Genomic DNA, 16561 nt, shown 5'->3' on the forward strand with positions numbered 1-16561 from the left:
AACAATTCAGTTTCCAATATCCTAAATTTCTATTATTTGTCTTTTTTGCATTTGAAAGAAGCAAAGAAATTCCAGCATGGTCCGTTAAAGGAGCTGGAGAGATTTCACAAGTGTTGATGAATGGAGATAGAGATTCTGAAATCAACCAAAGATCTATTCTAGACTTTTTAGACATATCAGTTTTAAACCAGGTGAATGAATCAACTGAAGAAGGGTGCAGATACCTAAAAGAATCTAACAGTGATAAATTGTTGCAAAAGTCAGTAATAACAGAGTTAATAATATGACCAGTGGTCCTTGAGGGAAACCTGTCCATATTATTGTTAGGAGCCTCATTGAAATCACCACCCGTAATCAAAAAAGCAGATGGGAATTTACCTTTTAACTGTGAGATCTTATTAGGGCGCACTCACATTATCCAAACCAAACCAAACCATGCCCCAGCGCGAATGTCACCCCTCCCTACTTCCCCCATGTGCACGCACTCACACTGTACTTTTACAGATCCGAGTCCGGGCGCGCTTTCGTCATTAAGATGCGATTGTTTTGAAAAAAGCAGGAAGTAAAGCTCTCACTGAACACTGGAACCCACCGTAATGATAGGTCTGTGTTTTTTTATTCGGAGTCGTTTGGTGCGCGATTACAGACAGCCCTCTCACATGTCATCATATTGCTTAGTTGATCTGTCATGTGCGCAGCGCGGACATTCACGTAACCCCGCTGCGCGCATCAAAAGGTTTTTACGGAGGCAGATGAAGGTGAGTGGTCGCGCAACTGACGTCTTCACCTTTTGAATCGCTCTCAGGCGCGATTGCGCTCACACCACAGCCTTCCGCGCCTGAGCCCAAGTGAACCGCGCTCTGGCCCACCTCTGCAACCCGGCCGCAGCGCGATTAACCAATCCGCGCCCGGGCGTGGAACAGAGCACTCACACTAGTCAAACGAACCAGGCTTTGGGGGTCAAACGCGCCCGAGCGCGGTTTGGTTTGGATAGTGTGAGTGAGCCCTTAGAAAGATCATGTAAGAGGGCCTTATTTGCAGCAGAATTATTGTAACCGTACACATTACCTAGAATAAACAAAAATGCATCATACTCTATCACAGTTACAATCCATTTACCATCAACAGAAAAATGAGATTCCAAAATTTTCCCTTTAAAGTTTCTTTCAAAAAGAATAGCTACACCCCCAGAATGATTAGTACAATGACTGAAAAGAACTTTGCCCCCCCACTGATTTTGCCAAAAACTTTCATCTGTTTTACTTGAGTAAGTTTCTTGAAGAAAATAAATGTTCTTTTTTAAAGAATGACAAAATAAAAATAAAGCTTTTCTCTTAGTAATATCTCTAATCCCTCGAACATTAATTGAAAAAAGTGACAACGAAAACATTAATATATTGCTTATTGAAAGAATAAAATTGCCTGATAAACAAGTGTAAACTTTTAACAAAATAGGTACTCATCGATGATTGTGCTGATTTTGGTGCGTAAATGTAGTTTACCAATACTAAAAGTCTATTAAACCTACCCCTTCTCATTCTATTTTTTTTACTATTCGTGTACAACCCACTAATTGCAACTACAGTGAACCAAAATTAATAACTCTGCTTCAAGATTCACAAAACAGTGACTTTTAGAAAACTTCACAGAACAACAATTTTACAAAAAGAGGTTCGTTATCATTTTAGATCAGATCATCTACTGAAATTCTTTTACCCTCTATAATGGCATATGGCCCTTTGAATCCGGCAATCTTCTTTTTTCGTCTGGCATCCTCCACCAGAGGCCATAGCTTGGCTCTTGCATCTTTGACATATTGTGTAAGATCCTCAGTGATTTTAATGTTCTTCTGTTTGAGAACCTCTGAGTTTTTGGCGTCGATCCAAATGCGGTCTTGTGTCGTTCGCGCCAAGAATGGCACGATGATACGGCGAGGTTGTGAGGAACCGATACCTTTTTTTGGCCTGGGACCCAAGCGATGTGCAACATCCACCGAGTTTTGCAGAGTATCCGCAATAGTTGGAGAGATACGGTATAGAAGCTCAATTACCGTCATCTTGACATTCTCTTCGTCTTGTTCCGGGATACCTGAAATTTTCAAGTTCCAACGTCTTTGGTAGGATTCTAGCTCATTCCCTCTGTTTCACAGCATCTTGTTCTCCGCAGTTATCGCTGATATTTTTTCCTCCGCCATGTCCAGTCTGCCGTTAATCCCACTCACTTGATCTTTGATTTCTTTCACATCGCTCTCAACAGACACTAGTTTCTCTAGAAACAAACTTTGTGTTTCTCCAATTTTGTTGATTGCATCTAGAAGAGTGTTGTTAGAGACCGTTTCGGGTGTTTCTACTCTTAATGCTTTTTTTGCTGGACTGTTCGCCGGAGACTCCCCTGACTGTCTTTCAGGCTCAAAGGTGGGTCGTTTCAGATAGTCGTGGACCCGTTAAATTCGATCCCCCTCAGTTTCCATCTCCGTGGGTCCTTCCCAGCAAGCAATTTTGCGGCTAATAGACGTCTAGTAGCCGTCTAAACACCCCCCTGACGTCTAGGCTAAAACAAGGCTAATTTTGGGCTGTCAGTGAAAATCTAGTAGACGTCTATCATAGCCCAAGAAATAGACTAGTCATCAAATAGACGGCTATTAAACGTCTACATATATACGTCTAATAGACGGTGAATGTGGGTCTAGGCTAAAACAAGGCTAATTTTGGGCTGTCAGTGAAAATCTAGTAGACGTCTATCATAGCCCAAGAATAGACTAGCCGTTAAATAGACGGCTATTAAACGACTACACGTGTGGGTCTAATAAAGAACAAAAGAATGGCTAAAGAATTCTTTTTAATTCATTAAAAAAGGTTCTCATAAACATGCAATCATGCAATTTATTACAAAAAATATTGTTAATACAATAGAAATTCAGATAAGACAAAATGAAGAAAAACTACTTTTAACAAAAAGAATAAAAACAGTAACAAAATAAAAGCATATATAACAAAATACAATTTTAAAAATGAAATAACATCTAAACATTAACAAACTATCTTCAGTTCACGTCAACTTATTAATTGTACTAATTTCTATACCCCCTCCCCATGCTCCCTGGTGCCTGTTTGAAATGCCCCCATTGCATCCTTCAGTTCCAGTTCTGTTGCTGCTGGGAAGTTGTTCAACACAGCATCTGCCAAATATGAAAAGAATGCATGAGACAAGTATTTCTGCTTTATGTTAAATGTGATAGTCATTCTCTTTTGAAAAAGTCATATATCAATATTGACAGGCAACAGTAATCATACCGTTCTCATTACTAACAGAAGTGCATGTTTCTCTGCGTGTGTTTAATGACATTTTTGGAACTAGCAAAAGAGGCTTAAAGGCAGGGTATCTGATTTTGATCCAGAATTTTTTTTTAGTTATGCTGGTTGAAAGTCTCCTCAAATATTGATAGCTCTCACTATGTTAAGTTGTCTAAATGTGAATTTTTATATATTTGTGTCACCTATAAAAGGCGTAGGACCAAAAAACGTTCAACAAATCATTGAACCCTGACCGAATGCAATAATTGGACGTGGGCATGGGCCAGTTACCGGTTTGAAGGTATACCGAGATTTTCAGAGTCAAGGTTTTAAAAAACCACAAAAATTTTCTGTGATACCGTTTTCAATGTATGAACTGTGTTTACACAAAGTGAATTAAATCATGTAATTGAATTCATGTTTACATTTACAATTGAAAGAATATTATCATTTAAAGGCTTTATTTTTACCTGGCATAAACGTTGTTTGTTGCTTAAAAATAAAATGTATTGTGTCCAGTTGAAAAGTTGATGTTTTAAAGAGCACCTATTATGGGATACACGTTTTTAAACATCATTTTGTGTGTAAGTGTGTATTAGTACATGCTAACGATATTCAAAAAGTACATACCTCAAAGAAAACGATGACGCGAGTTATCGTCTCTAACGTTCGAGGACTACAAAAAACACTCGGATTGTAGGCAACAGTTTACTTCCTGGGATTAGTGACGTAGATAAGACCAACATTATCATAGTTCAGCCCTCTCTGCTTTGCTTGGGTACGCCCTCAAAGACGAGGGTGGGGAGCGCCGAGTCAGAAGAGAGCTAAAATGGCGGAGGTTGTGAGTCCCTGCTTTGACTCTGTTTGCAAACTCTTGTTTCATCGTTTAAGCGATTAAATCTCTCGAGTAGACGCTGTCTCTTTAGATGCAAGGGCAAAATAGCACTTTATGGACTTCCACAGAGGACATCATGTTTAATACGGTTCCGGAAAAATCCAGTCAGAAGTTGTTCACGGAGTTTTCACAATAACTGCTTCTCATGAACCGAAGCTGGACGTCTCCTCCTGAAAGTTGGATTAACGTTACTGTGCACTTCTGGATCACAGGCTGTAAGTATTCACGTTTATTATTTGCCTTTTACTGTACATTACGTAACCGGTAACCGGAGATTAACATAATGTGCGTGTAGAGCTAAGCTTGCAAGCGAACTGTTTTGTGTTGTAATACTGTATTTCATAAACAACGTACCATATTTACACACGTGTATGTTGAATTATGCAGACTATCGTTTTTTTATCGATGTTGGTTAAGACATGTTTACAAACTTGCTAAGTTACCAGCTAAACTGTTACCGGTAAAATTTGTTCTCATGATCAAACTCAAGAAACTCTAAGTACAGATGATTTGTTTAAAGTTATATGTATTTTACTGTTGTATTTACTTGAAGCTTTCTTAGATTTTGAAACGAAGTAAACACGTAATGTGTGTTGCTAATGTTGGGCCATGTAATATGTAATACATTTACGTTTTAATGAATAGTCTAACGAGTTATAGTCGTTGTACTCTATTGTTATAATATGTCTTTTTGACTGAATACATGTTTGTTTTATTTGTCTATATCTTAGATTCGCAGCTGGACACATCCTTCTACACTGTATGCAAACATGCAACATCATAACACACAGTACAAGGAGTCAGACTGGCATATGAGGAGCAAAGGTGTGTAACACAAATGATGTATTTAGCTAATGAAACCACTACCAGTCTTAGATGTATAACTGATGATGACAAAGTTTTTTTTCTCTGCATAATAATAGGAACCCAGACAGTAGCATCGTTTCACAATGTTTCCATCACCATCATCAGTGGATGCCTTTGCCGTCCATAGCCTGAGATTTCAGATTTGCAGCAAAAAAAATTGATTTTCTCATTTATTGGAATGCTATGCAGGTATTTAAGTATTTTAGTAACTGTGTTAAATAAAGTAGTATTTACTTTTACAATAAATTTATGCTTGCTTATATTTTTACAGGTTGTACCTTGCAGCCATCCATTACAATGTCACCAAGCCGTAACAAAAGCAGGAGAGGAAAAGTACAAGGCTATGTTCCCAAAACACACAAATGACATACCGTAAGCAGTAATGTTTTATTTCAAATACATTCATAATTAAAAACTTAATGTATGAAGCAGGGAAATAAATGATCAAAACAAAAGATTTATTGACCGCAATATTTCTACAGTTATGTGGATGATGTGATCAGGCTTCTGTTTGCTGAGGTATTTGAAGATAAGCTGAAGGAAACCCCGATTCCAATGGACCTGGCATCACAGTTTGAGAGACCTTCAAAGGAGGACGTGATTGCATGCCATCTTGAGTGCAGGGGTCGTCGGAAGCCAACATTCCGATCAGGAAGCTCCAAGCGTATCTGGAGAACAACACACGACAGGGTGATAACCCTAAAGTGTCATCTTAGATAGCATCAGCTGACAAAGCTTTGATATGCCATTTATCTGAATAGATAGCTGTAAGAAGTGAATTGAACAATTTTTGAAAGAAGAGCACAATATGGTTACTAAAGTATGTTTATTTGTATATTGTTTAACATTTAAATATATATTTGTAATAAATAAACTTTTGACTGACTACTATATTTTCTTTAAAGTTACATCTTTTGTTCTTTTGGGTACTTTGTTACTATAATAATACTTTAGTGTTATTGGTTTAAAAATGTAATAAAACTTACTCTAGTCCTGCACCTCAAAGGCTTATAGTCGGTACAATAAATGTTCTGTGTGTAGGGATTTAGACAATTTGTGCAAAACCTGGATGATGAATCACGCAGGTAAGAGGCCCTGGAACCTGTTGCATTCTCCTTAAAACCTAGTAAGTAAAAACATAGCACAGTCTTTCATAATAAAGTTTACCATAGTAAAATAATGTAGAACTAACATTCATTTCAATTAAAACTTTTTTTGTGCTACATTTGGTGTTTCCATATAGTTTGCACAGTAAAATAGTATGTAAGCAGTATTTTATAATTAAGTTTACTATAGTAAAATAATGTAGAAATTACCAAGTGAAATCGTTTTATAATCATTTCAACAAATACTTTATATGTGCTACATTTGGTGTTTCCATATAGTTTGCACAGTAATACAGTATGTAAGCAGTCTTATAATAAATTTTACTAGAGTAAAATAATGTAGAAATTACCAAGTGAAATCGTTTTATAATCATTTCAACAAATACTTTCTATGTGCTACATTTGGTGTTTCCATATAGTTTGCACAGTAATATAGTATGTAAGCAGTCTTATAATAAATTTTACTAGAGTAAAATAATGTAGAAATCACCAAGTGAAATCGTTTTATAATCATTTCAAAAAATACTTTCTATGTGCTACATTTGGTGTTTCCATATAGTTTGCACAGTAATATAGTATGTAAGCAGTCTTATAATAAATTTTACTAGAGTAAAATAATGTAGAAATCACCAAGTGAAATCGTTTTATAATCATTTCAAAAAATACTTTCTATGTGCTACATTTGGTGTTTCCATATAGTTATGTAGTACGTTATAATTACCTTTTGGATGTCTTTGCAACACATTTTCGTCTTCGTTTAGCATTCTGGCAGAGCTAAGGACACCTAAAAAAGTTAAATCCAATCGCATTCATTGACGGAGATCGTTTATATCGTAACGGCCTTCTGAACTCTCTGGATCGAGCTCGAAGTGGTAAGGCAGTACAGACACCATCGTTTATAGAGAAATATAACGCTTGTTTACGATGCCTCTGAGGCTGTGACTCTCAGTCAGAATCTGTGTCAACCCACGCGTAGTCAGGGGCGTAACCTTTCAAACACACGCCGAACCCAGCTGACCAATAACAGTTGAGTAGTCATCTGACCAATCCGATTACACTAGACATTTTGGGAGGCGGAGACAGGAACTAAACCGAGCGTTTTCCAGACAGTGGGAAATCGGTGAGGTATGTAAGCAATTTATAAGACTCACAATGCATTAGTTCAAGTTTTAATAACATGTATGTACTATGGGATATTACAATAACGTGCTAACGTGCCAATTTATTAGCATAATTGGTGCTCTTTAATATGCAGACATTTGAAAATAACACATTTTAGTGTCACAATGGCAATACCACAACACCGTGGTATTTTTGCTTACGGTTATCATACTGCCAGAATCTCATTCCGGCCCATAATTGGACGCATTAAAATTTTGCCCCTCTTCTGTGAATGTGTTTTGCATGCCACTTCACAACCTGTTCACACTCTGTAAAAATAGGGAGAATCAAATAAACCTTCCTGCTGAATTGACACAGGAGCTACAAAACGAAAGACATTTTGAAACAACAAAAAAAAAAAACATCTGGATGAGCAAAGAGCAAAAACCCAAATTAACATTGGTAAGTTCACTGCTTTTCTGCAAGATGGAAACAGCTACAGGTCTGAAAGGGTCGTTGCAGTGTTTCTTTTGGAAAGGTAGGTATGCAGTGTGATTCTATTTTGATGGATTCAGATTGTATTTTAATGAAACTTGTTGCTTATGTAGTTTGTTTACGAATTAGTGTAATGATATTAATCTTTTCAAATTTCTAAACGTGCTGTATTTATTTCGGATTAAAAACAGTTGTTTATGTTGGTTATTTTGGTAATGTTATTCACTTTGTCAGTCTTACTGGTTAATGAGATAGGAGTGTGCATCTGGTTGGTGCGTGTAGGCTAAAGTTAGTATTTTTCAAAATCAAATACCCTGCCCTTTAAGATGCCAAGAATAAAATATTCACAATACAATCTTATTGACATAAAACCTGTCAAATGTCTAAAAATAAAACATCTAAACAATATTGTGTGGATGAGTAAACTGTTGTATCGGCAAAGAGTAATTTAATCTGGGGCTTTTAATATTTAGAAAATATTAAGGCAGTACCGGACTGTCGTCAATTACTCCTCACATAACCTAATGTTATATTAAAAGTACTATTTTGTGAAACACCATTCAGCCTAAAACTACATACAAACACACTTACCTTTAATAACTGAGAAGTGATGTTTTTTCAAATGCTTGCTTCTGCAGTGGACCACCACCATTCATGTTGAACTTTGAAATTAATTAATTTTAGTGAACTCTAAAATACAAAAGACAATGTCGTTAACAGTTGCAGACTGAAATATTTTCTGATTTTTTGTGACCACATGAAAGACTGTTGACACCACAATGTCTGATTAATATTGCATGTTTAGAGAATTTACCTGTCCAGCATTCTTCCGGCACGGTCTCTCAAGTTTCTCCCTCCAGTTTCGCACAGCTTTGACACCTGAATAGCACATGCCTATGTCAGTAATTGTACAGTATTGTATGCTTCAGTGTACAAGTGTTTACCAACCTTAAAGGTTAATGCACTGACCTGCAAGTTTTCCCTCACTAACACAATAAAACTCTTTTTTCCAACAGACTAAAGGCCTGTAAGTTAAATCCATATGGAGGAATAGCTTTCCCCCACTATCTCTGCATGCATAATTGTAAAGCACAACATTGCCTACATTACTGTAAGCAACACAGTAATATCTTAGCTAAGTTACTGCTGTTACTAAAAAGCAGCCTACAAATCACTCATGTAAATCTTCAGTGTAACGTTACATAGACTCATTTACCTCCACTATTTTATTACATTGCAGGTTTTACTGTTTAGGTTTTATAAAACATGGGTTACTTACTACGTTATACTGTTAATTTACCCGCAAGAATGTCGCGATTCCAACAACAAATAAAGTAAATCAATTTTAAACACATGTAAAATAAAATAATAATAAAAAACTTACAAGACCAAACGAGTGTGGTACATGCTTTCCTCGTGGCTGCTCGCTGATGTTGTTGCTTTTCAAACAGCGGAAATCTTTCTCGTGAGATTTGGCCCCGTGTTGGTGTACTGCTGCCATCTAGCGGTTCGGAGTTGTAACTGGATTTTGTTTATCTTTGAAATACGGTCAAATAATGAATGTTATGCGTGACAGCAGATATTCAGATAAGATAAATAAAACCAAACATCTTAATTTCATGGTGTCTTTGCATGCCTGATAAAATATCATAATTCTTGCAAGTTATTTTGGCAAAAACAAAATTTTATTAAATTCAAGGTTATTTTGGGCTAAACATGGTTTGTTCGTAGTCGGTCTATTTATGAGCTAAATAGTGGCTATGTACGACGGTGCATAAAACACTTTAAAGAAATTAAACAAACAAATCGCTGTTAACTTTGCTTACAATACCATACATCTCACAAGTTATTTTGGCAAAAACCACATGTAATTAAATTAATGGTTATTTCTGGGCTAAACGTGGGTTATTCGTAGTCGGTCTATTTGTAAGCTAAATAGTGGCTAAGTACAGACGGTGCATAAAACACTTTAAAGAAATGAAACAAAATACCTTAATTGCTTTGAACTTTGTTTACATTATTAAATATCATACATCTCACAAATCATTTTGGCAAAACAACATGTAATTAAATTCATGGTTATTTCTGGGCTAAACGTGGTTTATTCGTAGTCGGTCTATTTATGAGCTAAATTATGACTACGTACAGACGATGCATAAAACACTTTAAAGAAATGAAAAGAAATACCTTGTAATCGCTGTTAACTTTGCTTACATGATAAAATAGCATCCATCTCATAAATTATTTTGTCAAAAACCACATGTAACCAAATTAAAGTTTAATTGGGCTAGAAGTGGGCTAGGCACAGCCCGGCTATATCGGGTCTATACTGAAACGAGACGTTGAAATGACGGCTATTGCTTGCTGGGTTGTAGCTTCTCCCTCGACTTTCCGCCACTTGCCTTCATCTTTCCTTACAAGAAGTTAGCGAACACCGCGTCAGTTCAACTGAACATCCAGATCTCACCACTAAAAATTACTTGAGGAGTAGATCCTTGTCTCTTTATTTATCCGATTTAGCAAAACATATATAAGAAAGTCTTTCAGCACCTACAAGTTCGTTTTTGAGTAACCAATTGTTAAAATTTTACACAAAATAAAACGACGTCACTCATGACACGACTTTCCTCGGCGCCATCTTGGCCCCCTCTTCGTGCTTCTAATTGACTTCACTTGTCTCCGTTGAATCCAATGGGGTCGCTGTGTGTCCATTTCTTTTACTGTCTATGATTAATTCGATTGCGGTAAGTCCATTACATAAAATAAATATTTATGCTTTATGTTTGCTTTTAGTTGTTATTAAACATTATTTCTGTTCAAAATTGTACATTCGAACTGTTTTGCTTATAAAACTCATTGTGTTTCTCCCTAGTAGTTTCATGTTGAGGAATTGAGTTTCCCTATATTTATGAAAGAAAATTTACGTTCATGTGATGGGTAAAACCTGTTTATGTGAGATTTTCAAAAAGCAAACCTTTAATTGATTGCATATGTGATTTTCTAGATGCATGTTTCTGGATACTGGAAGGCGTAACTTACAGAAAACAGTCACCAACAGTCCAGCTAAGCCAGGTTAGTTATTTTTTGCATAACTGTTTGCTTTAATTTATTATTTTAAGGACTTAAAAAGAGAGACACATAATATGTTAGTGTTATTTTCCAGAGTTGTATAGTACTTAAGTAATTTTACTTTCTACATAAAAGTAAATTTTCAATTATTAATATTTTATTAGTGTTTTTCTTTGGAAAACATACATTCTAAAACATATTATCGTGATTTTTACTCCACTACATTTCATAATTTCAAGTTTTTGGTTTACATTTAAGTACGTAAAACATCTAGTAATTTTTTGTACTTTTAAGTAAAAATTACTTTCGTATTTTTACTCAAGAAAGTAAAAGTACACAATTTTTATGTAATTAGGCATTAAATCAATTTTAATATGCAATATAAAAGGAATACACAGTATGATTCTATGCTTTAGAATGGTGTGAACATTTTTTAGTAAAGAAAAGTAAATTTTCCCAACACAAACACTTTGATAAAGCACAGATGCTTGGAAAATGTAACTAAAACACTTAAAGGATAATTCCGGTATTTAACACTTTGAGTCTCATTTCTGGTTTGTTTTGGATGAACTTCAGTGATGGACACAGAACTTTTGACAATGGGTCGTGCCTTGAGTTTTTGACTCGTTTAGAAGCGTCTCTTGACTGCTTCAGAATGGAAGTCAATGACCATGCACAAACATGTCATTAAAACAACACTTAAAGTTCATTTTCAAAACTGTACTACTCACCGAGTGGTTTGTGGTGTTCGTTGATGATTAAAAACAAATATATTGGCGCAACGTATGATTTCAATCCGTGTTATTTGCTATAGTGGAACTATTTTTTCAGATACCTCACAACCGCGTATATACTTCCGCTCTATATTTGAGTCTAAAGCGTTAGCACACTCCCGACCACTTGATGGCGACAAACACTTTGCCATACAAGTACGCTTGGTGTCTAGCGTATAGACAGTCACAATCGAGCTCAACTTCAAACCTAAAGCTGGTCACTGAGCCATCAAATATGTAGGGCTGTTCCTAATAACATTTTTTGAGCTTCGAAGCTCTAGTAGAAATCAAATTGAATATTTGAAGCTTCGGAAGGAGGGGCTGAACATATTTTTCTCTTTAATAAAGGCAGCAATCTGTGTGTGTGTCTGTCTACAGTTTTATTATGTGGCGGATGTGTTGCTGCGGACCTAAGGGAGTGTAGTGCCTTTTTTTCGTGCAATATGGACATGCGACACGTTTAGAATTAATAAACTTTAAAAATACTACAGAACAGCGCAAGCCGGAAGCGGCGTGCCTATCACGCGTCCTGCGTGAACAGCATTAGTGAAACAAAACACAAGAGCAATACTTTTAATAAGGTAGCCTAACATTTTTCTAACAAACAAACATTCCCGTATCAGAAATAAGCAGCACAGTAATTACTAACAACGTAAAGGGTAGGCTATTTAAATAAAACAACGAAAATAAATGAACGAAGTTCAACAAACTGTAATAAAACGGTAGCAAACTTTCAAAATCAAGTTTATTTATAACACTTACAATATCCAATATGTTTTTTTCATCAGCAGAACAATACTGAAGATATTTTGCAGAAACCCCAGTGCTCCGTCATGCAAGTCAACCGATCCGCACACTTTAAGTGCTAAAGCATATATGTCCAATACAACAGTAATCCCCCATAACTCCGTGTGACATATTGAAGTCTTGTGAAGCAAATCAATCAGTTTTTGCAAGAAACCGAACGTTATTTACAACACTATAAGCATGAATGCCAAAGCAGGAAGCGTGCTTTCCGTTCGAGGCGATCTCTTCCACTGGTGGCGTTTGGTGGCTGTTGGCTATGGATGTTGGTCTCTCTGCGCCACCTATCGTGGGGGGGCGTGAAGCGCACTTCCTGCTTGGCAAAAGCTCTGCATTAACGCTGTAAAATATTTATATATATATTCGAATCTCAAAACTGAAAATTGAATGTCAACCCACGTAACGAATATTTGAATATTCTGGTCCAGCCCTACAAATATGGGAAAAATTTCTTCTGAGAGAAACCGAGCGAAAAAACTACAACCACATATAAACAGACCCTTTTCTGTTTCCCGGCGGCGGAGTGATATATCAGCGAGCAATGAGTCTTCCAAGAAAAGTCAATGGAATTTTACAAAATGCCAAATAAAACACGACATAAACTGTATTTCGCTACACAACTTGTTTTTAAATCATCAACGAACACCACGCACCACTCGGTGAGTAGCACAGTTTTGAAAATGAACGTTAAGTGTTGTTTTAATGACATGTTTGTGCATGGCCATTGACTTCCATTCTAAAGCAGTCAAGAGACGCTTCTAAATGAGTCAAAAACTCAAGACACGACCCATTGTCAAAATTTCTGTGTCCATCACTGTAGTTCATCCAAAACAAACCAGAAATGAGACCCAAAGTGTTAAATACCAGAATTATCCTTTAAGTTTTATACACCTCTGTTATTTTCTAACTAATACATGCCTTAAAGGAAACCGCACCAGAGAATGAATTGATGCCATCTGTTTGAACCACAGTGCTCAGTACGAAGGCGTCCTTGAGGACTGCTTCAGGATGTAAAAGTAAGTAACAGCAAGCATACATCTATATTTTTACCTTTTACCCTTTACCCATGCAGTGATGTGCAGTAGGATGTGTTCTATTAAATATGCCCTTGAATGTTAAAAGATTTTAAAATATTCTTCTTTGAATATTAAAAGATTGTTAATGCTAGTCTTTCGGTTGTGAAGGATCTTCTTGAACCACAGGTAATGCTGATTACCTTGATTAAGTATTGAATTGGTTCACTTTTATTTCTTTTATTTATTTATATATATACTTGATAACTTGACCAAGGTATAAACTGTCAATCTATCTGTTTCTCTTTTTATTGTCTAATGTAGTTGCATTTTAAACTGACTGTTGGCTATTTTTAACAGATGTCACCTGAGATCCTGTGGCAGATCCTGATGGGAGTAGTCAAGGTTGATGGCGATGTGGCTGTCTTGAGGCTTGTACTCAAATGCTAGATGTTTAGGGACATTGTCAGTGAGCCCAAATTTAAAGAACAGGCTCACTTTTTGTGGCTTGACAGTAAGTTCTTTAAATCCTTAATAATGTGGAGTACTCTAAAAATTATTTAAGAAAACTCTTTGTCTGTCTACATTTTTATTCTCTGGTAGACTGTATTGCCTTCAAAACCTTTCAACTTTCAGCTAGAAAAGTACCCTGAACTTAAAATTGTACTAAGCATATCTTTGTTTAGCATGTGTAAAGCAATCTCATTTAAAATGTTTTCCTTATATGACTATGTTAACATAGCCTGGTTAGCCAGACCTACATCAAGATGTAAGGTCTGGCAACTCTTCACACAAACGGCTCAATGCAAGGGGCGGGATATAAGGTTGTCCCTCAAAATGCCTCTGCACGCAATAGAATAGCGCTATGACCAATCAGAGCAACAAAGAAGGTGACGTAGTTACCGTAACCAGTCGGCAAAACTCCAAACACATCTTTCTTGCTTAAAAAGGACTTCAGTAGGGTTATTTGCTCTTCTCTCAAAGAAAAACATAAGTCTAATTCCTCCAGAGTCGCGGCCAAGGCCGCTTCAAAAGAAAGCTGTTCGCCAGCAGCAGCAGCCATTCTTTGTTTTCAAGTAGGAACCGTTGCAGCTCTGTCGTCATCATGTTAAGCCCGCCCCACAGACGCTACACACGATGTGATTGGCCTGACCAAATTTTGGTTTTTGGAGCTGTTAAGTGTATTGTGAGTGCCTAGACTAAACCCTGGCAGCAAATATATTTTGCGGCCGCTAGGGTGCGTCTAGATTTCTAGGCTAATGTTAACATGATATGTTAATGCCGTTCTTTATAATAATTGAATATGGTTTGATCTGTATTTTGTCTAAATTAGGTCATGAGAACTGGATTGTGTTCTACAGACAACAGTTTCGGATGCCCTACTGTCTGACTCAATGCTTCCATTGTGGAGAAATCTTCAAAGACTGTCCACCTGGCAATGTTGGGGAAAAAATATTTACACAAGTTACATAATAATATACGAGCATATATTTGACATGACTTTAATTCCCTTTCAAGGGATACTTGACGCTGTGTCATGGTAATGACATTATGGGGAACGCTATGCAGCGTGATGCACGTGAATATTCTTTCCAACTATAGACGCCGGCGGATGACGTCATGTCACGTCGCAACGCGAAGCTATAAATAGCCGGAGAAAATGTAGGTCAAACAGCTTCTGCTATTTTCAGCGAACGCTTGTGTGAATGTGAATGTGTCTAATTCTATATCTAGTGAGATTAGATTAGATTAGATTAGATTAGTTTAAAAAACTAGGAAAACATGGATAAAGAAAGGGATTTAGAAGTATGTTACCCCCTGTCCTAGATTATTATTGACGGGGATAGCACAAGCTTTGTGTGTGTGTGTTTGGTGCGGAATACACGCACGCTTTCCCTGAGGGGGAGGCGTGCGGGCATTGTGAGAAAATACTATTTAAATGCTCCGCTCTCGATGGTTTTGTTTGATCAAACAAACCTTGCAAGCCTCGTGTTTCAACGGGTGCCTGTGAGTCGGCTTTACCCGTTTTAACCGAGTGCGGTGACCCAGCAAGCAATAGCCGTCATTTCAACGTCTCGTTTCAGTATAGACCCGATAGCCGGGCTGTGCCTAGCCCACTTCTAGCCCAAATAAACTTTAATTTGGTTACATGTGGTTTTTGACAAAATAATTTGTGAGATGTATGCTATTTTATCATGTAAGCAAAGTTAACAGCGATTACAAGGTATTTCGTTTCATTTCTTTAAAGTGTTTTATGCATCGTCTGTACGTAGTCATAATTTAGCTCATAAATAGACCGACTACGAATAAACCACGTTTAGCCCAGAAATAAACATGAATTTAATTACACGTTGTTTTGCCAAAATGATTTGTGAGATGACGATATTTAATAATGTAAACAAAGTTCAAAGCAATTAAGGTATTTTGTTTCATTTCTTTAAAGTGTTTTATGCACCGTCTGTACTAAGCCACTATTTAGCTTACAAATAGACTGACTACGAATAACCCACGTTTATCCCAGAAATAACCATTAATTTAATTACATGTGGTTTTGCCAAATAACTTGTGAGATGTATGGTATTTCATTGTGTAAGCAAAGTTAACAGCGATTACAAGGTTTGTTTAATTTCTTTAAAGTGTTTTTTGCACCGTCGTACATAGCCACTATTTAGCTCATAAATAGACCGACTACGAACAAACCATGTTTAGCCCAGAATAACCTTGAATTTAATAAAAAAAATTTTTTGCCAAAATAACTTGCAAGATTTATGATATTTCATCAGACATGCAAAGACACCAATGAATTTAAGATGTTTGGTTTTATCTGAATATCTGCTGTCACGCATAACATTCATTATTTGACCGTGTTTCAAAGATAAACAAAATCCAGTTACAACTCCGAACCGCTAGATGGCAGAGTACACAAACACGAGGCCATATCTCGCGAGAAAGATTTCCGCTGTTTGAAAATCAACAACATCAGCGAGCAGCCAGGAGGAAAGCAATCTACCACACTCGTTCGGTCTTGTAAGTGTTTTTTTATTATTTTATTTTACATGTGTTTAAAATTTATTTACTTTATTTGTTGTTGGAATTCTTGCGGGTAACTTAACAGTATAACGTAGTAAGTAACCCATGTTTTATA

The 16561-nt window shown here is 36.6% G+C and overlaps 3 long non-coding RNA genes across 3 annotated transcripts; 1 reads left to right on the forward strand and 2 right to left on the reverse strand.

Annotated features, from left to right (window-relative positions):
- Nucleotides 1-2490: 2490 nt before the first annotated feature.
- Nucleotides 2491-9318, reverse strand: LOC135747181 (uncharacterized). The gene is made up of 4 exons (XR_010531733.2): nucleotides 9142-9318; nucleotides 8572-8636; nucleotides 8349-8447; nucleotides 2491-3178 (listed from the first exon to the last, which is right to left on the reverse strand). It is a non-coding gene; the product is annotated as an uncharacterized lncRNA (long non-coding RNA).
- LOC135747149 (uncharacterized) lies at nucleotides 3832-5946 on the forward strand. The gene is made up of 5 exons (XR_010531700.2): nucleotides 3832-4403; nucleotides 4920-5013; nucleotides 5112-5244; nucleotides 5327-5427; nucleotides 5538-5946. It is a non-coding gene; the product is annotated as an uncharacterized lncRNA (long non-coding RNA).
- On the reverse strand, nucleotides 5585-7399 carry LOC135747150 (uncharacterized). The gene is made up of 3 exons (XR_010531701.2): nucleotides 6883-7399; nucleotides 6042-6178; nucleotides 5585-5723 (listed from the first exon to the last, which is right to left on the reverse strand). It is a non-coding gene; the product is annotated as an uncharacterized lncRNA (long non-coding RNA).
- Nucleotides 9319-16561: the final 7243 nt, after the last annotated feature.

This window comes from Paramisgurnus dabryanus, chromosome 1, assembly GCF_030506205.2.
Source record: "Paramisgurnus dabryanus chromosome 1, PD_genome_1.1, whole genome shotgun sequence".
NCBI lineage: Eukaryota > Metazoa > Chordata > Actinopteri > Cypriniformes > Cobitidae > Paramisgurnus > Paramisgurnus dabryanus.